A 12,629-nucleotide genomic window follows, 5' to 3' on the forward strand; every position below is an offset into this window, starting at 1 on the left:
TAAGACTCTTGTACAATAAAGAGTAAATAAATAAATAAATAAATAAATATAATTATCTGTGATATTGTGGAATTTGTAAATTTTGGAGATTATGGTCATGGATTTTATGGACTGCGGAGGAAAGAGAGGATACATCTTTGGCATGCTTTGTAGTGACACAGCTTGAGGGATTTAATCTTGAATTGAGATGGGTTGTAAGATTAGTAATACAGATTAGTGAAATTGAGATAAATTATGATTTGACAGAGAAAATGCAGTCAGTTTTTACAATTTTCAATAAATGCTATGATAAAATTGCTACAAACTTAAATTATAGGCACCGTTGTCTTTCTAAGAGTAGATCCTAAAGGTAGGTCACATTCGAATGTAAAAAATATCATCAATAAGGAGTTTCCTTCATCAAAGCTCGACGTTTTTTTCCGTTAGGGCATCCATTAATTTCGTAACCTAGGCACTATATTACGGACAGATAAGCATCTCCTCGTGATGATATAGATAATCCGATACAAGTTTTGACATAAGCATCAACTTCTACGTCAATACGACATTAAATAATGCTTGTGGTTGCGAAACGGAATTCCTACCGATATGGCGATAAAGTTCAAACACAAATTGCTTTGGAGCAAAAACTAAAGTATGGTAAGGGAATTATTACAATGGTGCTTTTTTCGAGAAATTTGATGTTATATGTAAATGTGGTTTTAAAAGCCAGTTGATATAAATATTAATGTTATTGTTGAGATTGTTAGAAGTGTAAACAATTTCACCAGGATTGCAGAGGTGGTGAATGACAGAAAGAATATGACGTCACGTCTAAAACATGACGTCCCAGATTTTTGGCGTCAAACCATTAATGACGTCACAATATGTAAAAGCATCTCCTATGACTCTCTGTTCTATTACTAAGCAGAGAACGGGTTTTCTTTGAAATTGGTTAGGTTAGTAGGACCATACATTCAGAATGGTAGATGTGATATGTGACTGTAACGAAATAATTCATACCTAAAATGTGACGTTAACAATTTTGGTTATCATCATACACATAACACATTCTTACATGATGTACAAACTTAACATTCTTTGCATTTTCTGTTTAATTTTTAGTCATGAATATTCTTCTGCCAGTTGAACGTTGATTTATTATAATATGTTTATTCAATGCTGTATCCAATGTATCTCTCTATCTAAAATATTTTAATAAAATATCCCAATGTGATCGCGCCCTTATTCCATCGAGTAAGGCCCCGTTCACAATTCTCTCACATAATAATTAGCATGCGCGCGTCAAGTAATAAATATATTCATTACGATTTGTCTGTCCGTTAATGAATTTGTCGGAAACGTGTAATAACTCTTAGATTATGCTCGTATCTGTGATACTGTCGTGTTGGTAATTAGCTACATAGTATTTATGTTTTGTATGAGTTTTTAATGACAGCAAGCTATATACGTTGCCTTGAAAATATATTGTGTTATTGTGCTTGGCAAATGACACCAAATGCAAATATTTGAAAGTATAATAAGCAAGGATTTGAGTAAAATATTTTACTGTAAGCCATTTTATTCTTACTAAGCTTTTAATAGTTATACTTTTTCTCAGTTATGCAAGATTTTTCATTGATGCAACGATAGAAGCGTCTAATTCAACAGCAGTTTAATTTTCTAATACCAGTACCTAATGTTGTAAACCCTCGAAAAATACAACGGGACATCTAAAATCATTTATCAATTTAATCGAAGTAAACACACAATCTTACTGACCGATAAAAAACTCGACCACTAATATAGGTATTATATAGTATACTTATGAGTAGGTTTTGCTTTCATTGAAATCCATTAGCTGTCATTTTTCAGTGTCCTATACGTAAAATCGATATAAAATTATTATTATAACGTTACCAAACAAGCTCCATTATTAATTAATCGAGTAATACCTTTTTCGTTACACAAACGATTATTTTATGCCCATTTACTTACAAATGGCTAATGAACTTTTCGTCAATAGATAAATTGACATTAACTGACTTAAATCTAGACCAAAGCTGTAAATAACCCAACTAAATAGGTCTTAATATAAACAAAATATTGAAATTATATATTATCGGCTGTTAACTGTCAATTATTAAAGCCTGTTTCGATCGTAAGCTTCTGGTTTTAATTAAATGAGAATGGATTAATATTGAACAAGTGTAAATAGCCAGCTTATGACAGATTTTGTCGGCCATATTTGTTTTATAATCTATGTGTTATATGTCGAGTAATGACTGGTCGCCCGCAATGCTGTGGAGTGTTAGTAATTGACTTTAAAAATTGTAATTATAAATTCGTGGTTCTTAGATAGGTACGTGATTCATATATCTATATTTTGAAGTGAAACTTCTTTATCGTGGTAGGAAAAAATTTTTGTGTAACATTTTTTCGTTACGCGTGACATTTTTCCGTAACGCGCCATCTTTTTCTTATCCCTACCACGCGTGATTCGACGTATTTCTGTAAAGTTGCATATAGTAAATTATTTTTTGATAAATAAGGTCATAAAGAAGTTTCACTTCTTACGTGTGTACACTAGTACACGCACACATTTTTTTTTAAATTATTTGACTATTGATAATTCACTAGGTACCTACTTCCGATAAGCACAATTTTCTATAAGCGTGTCTAAATTTTACCCCTGTCTATTAAATATCCGATTATCAAATGAACTTTGTATATGAAAATATTTAAATGTATTTTATTATTTAAGATAACTAAACCTAGTTATCAAGAAACATCATAAAATACTTTTTTCCATATGCAAATCAGTGTAACTTGTAAGTACGTCTACTTATAAGTTTCAATAATAAATAATAATTAAACAAATAAATGACATATTATTCTTATACCATGTCTATTACTTATTTAAGAATATAATTTTTATAAAAATACGTATGCACAAAAGATAAGAATAGAAACAGACACACCTATCAAGTCATTAACAAATCGCAAATTTCCAAATACGTTTGCAATTCTAAAAACAATAGATTTCTCAATAATATATTCATTCGATGTACATATATGGGCATCGTAAATGTGCAAGTCTATAATTTGTTTTATTTTATCGAAGCAAATCACTATATAAATGGTGTTTAATTGTCCATCAGTTTGTTAATGTCTCAATCGCTTGCGAAATTTTATTTCATAAACCTGCTGCATATTGTGTTAGGTGACCTAACATTGAAATTATTTAATCAGATGTTTATTTGTTTATAATAAACTAGCTTTCCGCCTACGGCTTTGCCCGCGTTTTCAAAGAAAAACCCGCATATTTCCCGTTCCCGTAGGATTTCAGGGATATATCATATAACTTATTCTATGTGTTAATCCAATTTACCCTCTATATGTGTGCTAAATTTTATTGTATTCGGTTCAGTAGTATTTGCGTGAAAGTGTAACCCACATACATCCATCCTCACAAACTTTCGCATTTATAATATAAGTAGGAATAGTAGGAAGGACTAGTTAGTAGTAGGATAGGATGCTTGAAATTAAGAGATATTATTCAATATTATCATCTTTTGTGGGTCATTTGTAACAGGATGGCGGTTCTACAGGAGTCTTAGTACGCAATGACAAAAAGAAAAATGATGGTCCAAACGCTGATACCGGATGCGTTAAGATACTGTAATATAAAATACAACAGTATCTTAAGATAAAATATTATAGTATCTTCACCGTGTGTGACGCGCTTTATCCTTTTATGTCAACTTTTTCAATACGTATTACCTATTATTAAAAAGTTATCTTGACCAACATCTACATTGAGAAATGTGTGTGTGTGTGAAAAGCTCTACATTATTTTGCTAATTGTTATAATTATCTGCTAATGAAAGTACCTACTGTCAAAAGCTGTCTAAAGCGCGTCACACACGGTGAAGATACTATAATATTTTATCTTAAGATACGGTTATATTTTATATTATAGTATCTTAAGGTATCCGGTATCAGCGTTCTGACCATCATTTTTCTTATTGGCATTGCGTACTAAGACCCCTGTAGAACCGCCATCCTGTTACAAATGACCCACAAAATTTCGGGTCAGTTGTAACAGGATGGCGGTTCTACAGGGGTCTTTAGTACGCAATGCCAATAAGAAAAAATGATGGTCAGAACGCTGATACCTGATACCTTAAGATACTATAATATAAAATATAACCGTATCTTAAGATAAAATATTATAGTATCTTCACCGTCTGTGACGCGCTTAACTCCTTAGGAAATAAGATGATACCTACAAACCTCGTTTTATGAGTACGAACGGATACTTACACTATAAATATATTTTTTGATATGTAATAATTGATGTGGTATTTGATTAGCTGGGTCTGCTATTAGATATATATTTCAACGTTGATTAACTCTTATATTATTGAAGAAGGAAAGATAGCAAAACAATGTAAAATAAAATGCCATATAAAATTAGACGCTTTTTCGATCACAATATCTAAAAATAAATCTGTTCTCAGTTTTAATTCTAATGACAGATTAATATTAATGAACGGATTAATAAAATAAAATTACAATAATGGACAAATCGCGTGTTATAATTTATGTAATTTTATTGTTTTTACGACGATATAAAACTATTTTAACGAGCTTGTTATCTTAAGTTTTATGCAGCTATTTAAATCATAAAGTAAATTTTATATTAAAGCTCATTATGTGACTAGCCCTGCATCTATAAAATGGTGAATTAATTACAATATCTATATGTAAATATGTTTCAAAATTCAGTGCGTTTATATTATAAAGATCAAGCATAGCAATAATCAGATGTACTTAAATAAGATTATACAATTGTAATAAATGTGATAATAACATATTTTTAAATTTGTAAAGGCAGAAAACATGATGATAATGATATTTCTATCTCAAAAATGCCGTGAAGTAGTACCTATAATATGAAAATGCTACTGTCCTTCTTACGAGCCGAAGGATTGTAATAGGTATCCTAAATTATAACAGTCACTCTGAATATGTGTTTGTCATTTTCTGATAGAATTTTTTAGCACCGAGTGTGTTTAGAGTATATTTTTTGGATTTTTTTAATAAAAAAAAAACAAACTTCATTTACCCAAAGAACTTAAATCAATATTTCATTCATCAATCATTCAAAGATATCCCACCCAAATTCGTACAATTACCATTTAACGTGTTTTGCTTTGCAATGCGAAGAAAATGCGAATTTTAATGGTTCATTATTTGAGTAAATGTAATTAATACATGCATTATTAATTGACAGGTGGTGAACTTATACATAAATGGTAGATCGAGTATTTCGTAAGGGTCGTCGCTCACACGGCGAGTAAAACGTTCAAGGTCGGGTGTCAATTATCTTGTCTCAATTGTACAAGTTTTTATTTATTTCCAGTAAAGCAGAATCTATTTTAGTTAATCTTATATACGCCGGGCTATTTCACTTGCGATTAATCAACAATAATATTTGAACCAATTCCATGCTATTAAGTGGAGTGAGTTCCCCTTTTCCTTAATAATTATTATATTTTGTCTTTCGATAAGACTCGTCGTTGTCCTCCCTCCATTTTTTAAACACTCCTACGCCTTCTTAGCCTATGTATTGTATAGTTTATTCCCTCTATATGCAAATTAGTACAGCGCACTTTTTAATAAAAGTTAATGTCCTCATTTAACAAAGACATTTCAGAAGTCGTAACTCAAAAAGCACTCAAGCCGTTACTGAAAAAAACGAACATACGTTTAAGTGAAAAAGCAAGTGTTTCTATCAACCAATGAACGCTCACAATTACCTTCATTACATATACAATTAAATCGTTTCTTAATTCTTATCTCGAGATCAAAAGAACACCGATCCGAGTAAAGTACAACGAATAAAATCAACCGGTGATTGTTGCAGGAATTCCCTTTTTTGTCTAATTTACAAGCTTAACGATCTTATCCATAGATAATGTACGCGTTGAGCGTTTAAAAGATTTATATGTTTAAAAACCAATCGAAAGCTATGTTTAATTCATGACGATAAACTCTTTTTATGCCTTTACTGTAGCAATTTATGTTTGCTAGCTGACCCGGAAACGTTTTTCCTGCTAGTGCACGACCTATTTTAAGGCTTACCAAAATACCTACTCCAAAAATTCAAATTTAGAAATCTAACATTATTTCTCACAAATATTTTATATTTATTTTAATACTAGCTGTCCCGGCGAACTTTGTACCGCCCTGTCAATGAATGTTGTGTTACCTTTTAGCTGAACTAATTTAGGCTTTGATGAACGTAATACAATGATACAAAATAAATATTTATATGGATTGATATGAAATAGTATTTTATTTTATTACTTCAAACACGTCTCAGAGAAAAATGACTGAATTTTAATAATTTGTGCAGCATGGATTAATTCTTTTCATTCTTTAACTGTTATCGACCACGCCATCGTTTCGTTTCACTTTAGTTGTGATAATAATTCTACCATTATCATTAGGCGATCGACGCTGATACAGTGGGTAACCATCGTTGCCTGTGATGGTCTCCGCCATCAATTTTCGTGGATACCTTTTGGTACACTCACTGTCAACCATGCATGGTGATTGGTGGTTGATGGTGTCACACGGTCCATGAATCATATTCGTGATAACAACGTTATGTCGGTCTAGATCGGTTTCAGGATTAGCAATCCCCGCACACTCATATATTTTATCTGCCCGAATCCTTTCGACAAACCAAATTAAAATGTGTGCATGCTGCAAGCCAGATTGTTGTCATTCGATTGAATACATCCATCATTGAATAATCCCAAAGATGTGTTCCATTAATGTAACTCATCAGTGATCGGATTTTTTGCTTGAAAACACGTGTGGTGATGTCGTGCCGATCACTTGATATTTGTCCGGGAAGCAGCAGTTGAATAATTTCCATCCATTTCGGATTACATATAAATGTAATGAATAAATCTGGTCGACCATAATGACGAACATATTATTATGTCATTGCATCTTGCGCATATTCACTTGGGCTACCTGTGTATGTCGCCGGTAAAATAATCAAAAGACTAACATTTTCTGCACCTTCTTCTGTGCTAATTGCATCGCATAAATGGATGTAATCTTCAAAACGCAATTTAGCTTGTTTATAGCAATTTGATAGCAATATTGTTGACGCAGTCGACGAAATCGCAACAAATAATTGTCAGAATTTTTACATTTTTATAGAATTTTTTAAATAATAATTAATCGAACTAAACTTCTTGGTTAGTTTCCCCACCAAAAATACCTTTTTAATTTCTGAAAACACGCGTAAACACAAACATTTGAGGAATTTTTATGTATCTGCTTTTATTGCACTTTTTAATAATTGATTTTAAAATAAATACAAACAATATTTATTCACCCTTTTTAATTTTTTATTATTTTACACATAATACATTTTTGAACGCATGAATGTCAAACATTATTTTCCGTATTTGACAGGATTGACAACTAATGATTGACATGTACGAAAATCAAAATTTTGGGAAAATATTTATTCGTCTAGTTTTTGTTGTTTTTATGATTTATTCTTCTATTCTGGACGGAGACAAATCCAACGAATCTAAAACCATGAAAATTGGTTCAGTAGAACTCGAGTTATAAGTGTTGGAACATACAGACTTTCTTTTATATATATAGAATTGAATAATCCCAAAGATGTGTTCCATTAATGTAACTCATCAGTGATCGGATTTTTTGCTTGAAAACACGTGTGGTGATGTCGTGCCGATCACTTGATATTTGTCCGGGAAGCAGCAGTTGAATAATTTCCATCCATTTCGGATTACATATAAATGTAATGAATAAATCTGGTCGACCATAATGACGAACATATTATTATGTCATTGCATCTTGCGCATATTCACTTGGGCTACCTGTGTATGTCGCCGGTAAAATAATCAAAAGACTAACATTTTCTGCACCTTCTTCTGTGCTAATTGCATCGCATAAATGGATGTAATCTTCAAAACGCAATTTAGCTTGTTTATAGCAATTTGATAGCAATATTGTTGACGCAGTCGACGAAATCGCAACAAATAATTGTCAGAATTTTTACATTTTTATAGAATTTTTTAAATAATAATTAATCGAACTAAACTTCTTGGTTAGTTTCCCCACCAAAAATACCTTTTTAATTTCTGAAAACACGCGTAAACACAAACATTTGAGGAATTTTTATGTATCTGCTTTTATTGCACTTTTTAATAATTGATTTTAAAATAAATACAAACAATATTTATTCACCCTTTTTAATTTTTTATTATTTTACACATAATACATTTTTGAACGCATGAATGTCAAACATTATTTTCCGTATTTGACAGGATTGACAACTAATGATTGACATGTACGAAAATCAAAATTTTGGGAAAATATTTATTCGTCTAGTTTTTGTTGTTTTTATGATTTATTCTTCTATTCTGGACGGAGACAAATCCAACGAATCTAAAACCATGAAAATTGGTTCAGTAGAACTCGAGTTATAAGTGTTGGAACATACAGACTTTCTTTTATATATATAGATATATCTTTGATTTGAAATGAAAAATGTATTGTGCATCATAAATGAATTATACATAGTTAATTATAACTCAAACAGAAAGTATCTTGAAATATAGAGACTATACACATATAGAGGGAGGTCTTATCTCTATGAACAATCCCAGACAACCAGAAAGAGGATTAAAGTTTAAGGGGTTGTGTGTACATATTAAATTATAACAGGATTTATACGGTCGAATACATCTTAATACTATTATAAAGGCGAAAGTTTGTAAGGATGTATGGATGTATGGATGTATGGATGTTTGTTACTCTTTCACGTAAAAACTACTGAACCGATTACAATGAAATTTAGCACACACATAGAGGGTAACTTGGATTAACACATAGGATAGGTTTTATCCCGGAAATCCCATGGGAACGGGAACTATGCGGGTTTTCCTTTGAAAACGCGGGCGAAGCCGCGGGCGGAAATCTAGTACTATTATAAAGGCGAAAGTTTGTAAGTATGGATGTTTGTTACTCTTTCACGTAAAAACTACTGAACCGATTACAATGAAATTTAGCACACATATAGAGGGTAACTTGGATTAACACATAGGATAGGTTTGATCCCGGAAATCCCACGGGAACGGGTTTTCCTTTGAAAACGCGGGCGAAGCCGCGGGCGGAAATCTAGTAGTAAATAAATAATTATTTATGTACATAATATGTGTAGGTAAAAAAATTACATTAAGAATCTACACATTTACCGAAATAGGCAAACCAATATCAGATCCAATACGTTAGGTAAAGCACCTACCCTTTTACCTATCTCAATAAATGATTAATGTTTTTACCTTTAACTTCCTTCTATTTATGAATGGGACAATGGTTTGAGGTTCTATGGCGCCAGGCGGTTCTACTTGTATTGGAAAAACATTACTTATATTATTTACCTAATGTTTTAGTAGAGTTTTTTCTTTCAGTCGTACATATTTAAGGTTTTATTATGTGTTGCTTTTTTACTAGAAGTTTTGCTTATTCAAAAATTAATTATCAATAGCTTATCATGCATTCAATTTCAATGAAATTCCGTATAATAATTGTGTAATGAAAATATAAATATAAAGACCCTTTTCTCACGCGAAAATTAGGATACCTACACGAGAAAGAGTGAAAACTTATTACTTACTTATGTATCGTGTTTAATGCCTAACTTAGAAATTTATACATTATTATCTATGATATATTTAAAGGTTTAAAATTCAATTAAATTAATAAATTGCATTCAATTAAACAATTATTAATTGCTCTATATCTTATATATAAAATTCTCGTGTCACAATGTTAGTCTGCATACTCCTCCGAAACGGGTGGACCGATTCTCATGAAATTTTCTGTGCATATCGGGTAAGTCTGAGAATCGGCCAACATCTATTTTTCATATGTACCACGGGCGAAGCCGGGGCGGACCGCTAGTCACAATATAATATTATCTACAGCTAAACTAAGTAAAACTAAAACATTATATACAAAAACAAAAAATATTAATAAAAAAAACATGTTATTTCAAACTTAGTACATTAAAAATGTAATAATACTTTGTATTGTGAAATACAAAATGCCGCACTGCGCTTTACTATCGCCTGTGACAATGTGTGTGTCACGGAAAGCTATTGATTTTAATATTTATATCACATACTAGCGGTCCGCCCCGGCTTCGCCCGTGGTACATATTTTCGTTTTCTCTACATAAAGACCATCCTCGTACTTCAAGGAATATAATAAAAAAAGAATTATCGAAATCGGTTCAGCCGTTCTCGAGTTATGCGCTTACCAACACATTTTGCGATTCATTTTTATATATAAGAAGATTACAATACCTAGAATATCGAAAATGACCTTTATTAATCGTATTTCTTTCCTGCATAATATTATATCCATAGTTATATATTGTTAGGCTTTATATTTTATATAGTAAGTCTAACTTGATTTATCTGTAAACCTTTAATGATATAGAAGAAAGGGCTAAAAGTTTGTAGCTCGAATATATACCTACGTCCTTATTACATACTAACTACAAGTACCAGCTCCGCCCAGGAAAGATTTTCTTGCAAATTTACAAAGCAGTCAGAAAACATTTGAAAAACCACCAAACTTCGTCATGATAAAGAAGAATCCCTATTCCCTATGTAACAAGTCTATAAGACATATACTCTATACAATGTACCATATTGTACATTAAAAATAGTTGGAGCGTAACAAAGGATACCAAATCGGAACTGAAAATAGACCTGAAAATCGATCTTGATTGTCCAAGAACGTACCACCGGTCTATCTGAACGAATCCTATCAATCATTCTACCATACATAATTAATACCTTCGTTTCAAATCACCACCCCATACTAATTTGTCTACCTCACCATGAATAGCCTCCCTTATCGTTCAATCGTAATGGGGTACTTCGAAATAATCAATAGTTTGCCCCACCCGGTGGTGCGCATGCGTGGTGCAGTAGAAAAAATGGTGGTGGTAACCCACGGATGCTTGTAGAAACCCACGAGCGGAACCCACGCACCATTCTCGTTCACAGCGCCACCAGGAGAACATGGCATCGCATGTAAGTATATATTTTAGTGAAGTGTGTGTTAGTTCATCATCAATGTAGAGTGTAGAACCTTCTAGAAATGTGTGAAACATTCATGTACCCTCATTTTGCCCTAGGCTTGGTACATAGATAACGACTATCGATTAGTCACTTGAATTATCTATTGTCCTAAAATAGTTCTTCATGTTACCTATTTAACTTATTACAAACCTTATATGTATTGCTATCCTTATAGTAATTGTACTAAATACATTACATATTTGATTGTTAAGCCTTAACTAAAATATTTAAATGAATTCATGACGTATATATTTGTCCGCAAGAAATATTTGTTAAAGGATCTTGAATCTAATTAAGCGTCTAATTAAAATAACTTTAACAAATAAATCATTAATTATCTTGCGGTTGCGCATTGTTCTTTGTAAACCTTTCAATTTGAGTTGCACATTATTATTGTCACTAACCATACTAAATACATATTATTAATAATGTTTAAATTAAAATATGTACGTAGTATACCTTTTCTATCCATTATATATTATAATCTTGTAAATAAAATAAATATTTTACTCGATTTAGGGCTGATTTTTCAATCCTTGGTTAAAGCTTATTCATCGAAAAACGTAAAAACTACCATTTCAAAAATGTTTTCTAATTGTCCGTATATGACAGTTTACAGGTGACATTTTAAAATGTTCGTGTAATACTTTAGTGGACGGATAAATTTAAACCAAGGATTGAAAAATCGGCCCTTAATAATATTTTCAAACCTTACATTATCCAGCTATTAGATATTTAATAAATAATAATCATTTCTTTCATATAATACTAATAATAAAAACCATTACTAACATCTCTCTATTTTGCAGAACGATCAAAACGGCGAAATGGTAAGATATTTGGAGGTTAGAGTGAGCTTTTTATATCAAACGCTGTAATATATAAAGTACACAGATGTACTGACAAACATATTATGTACATAATACTAAATAAACACGCTTTGTAAACCAACACGCTATTTGTATAATGCCTCACCTAACCATACCACTATTTGATGCTTTTTTACCTCACGATTTTTAGTTTATAAACTATAAGAAAAAGAAAACTATCGATGACCATTTCCTTTAAGATATCAGAGTTTAGACTCTGCGATTCGTAAAAAAATGGACAAATGTATTCTTACATTCTATATTGTTAAAAATTCTACATTGTTCTATATAACCAGGAAAAAAGGAACAAGAAACTTACAATCGAAACGTTCAAAATGTTTGAGAATTTTTTAGATTTAGAGAATAAATGTTACGGGACAAAAGTAGTAACCTACGTGACCTGTTTGATCATTACAGTGACATTCTCTATGACAGTAACCTAAATTTTTTATCAAAGCCAAGAAGTCAAGTAGTTGACTCCTATACGCAAGAAAAGAGTCACTAAAGCAAATACTTCGGCATACCTCCATTTTTACCTCGTTGGTATTTCCCTTTTAAACTAAAC

General features: G+C 31.5%; 1 protein-coding gene across 5 annotated transcripts in view; it reads left to right on the forward strand.

Moving 5' to 3' along the window:
* Positions 1-12,629, forward strand: part of LOC149897260 (uncharacterized) — a 90,875-nt gene that overhangs the window by 54,527 nt on the left and 23,719 nt on the right. The window contains exons 1-2 of one of the 5 annotated variants that reach the window (XM_090116901.1): positions 11,061-11,147; positions 12,005-12,025. The exons of the other annotated variants lie outside the window; for them this stretch is intronic. The gene's annotated coding sequence lies outside the window, so the exon portion shown is untranslated. Of the gene's footprint in view, positions 1-11,060; positions 11,148-12,004; positions 12,026-12,629 lie in introns of those variants that run through there. 5 annotated transcript variants of the gene reach the window in all.

Source organism: Colias eurytheme, chromosome 26 (assembly GCF_061535395.1).
Source record: "Colias eurytheme isolate Ceu_HAF_F1 chromosome 26, ilColEury1 Martin Lab GWU primary, whole genome shotgun sequence".
Classification (NCBI taxonomy): domain Eukaryota; kingdom Metazoa; phylum Arthropoda; class Insecta; order Lepidoptera; family Pieridae; genus Colias; species Colias eurytheme.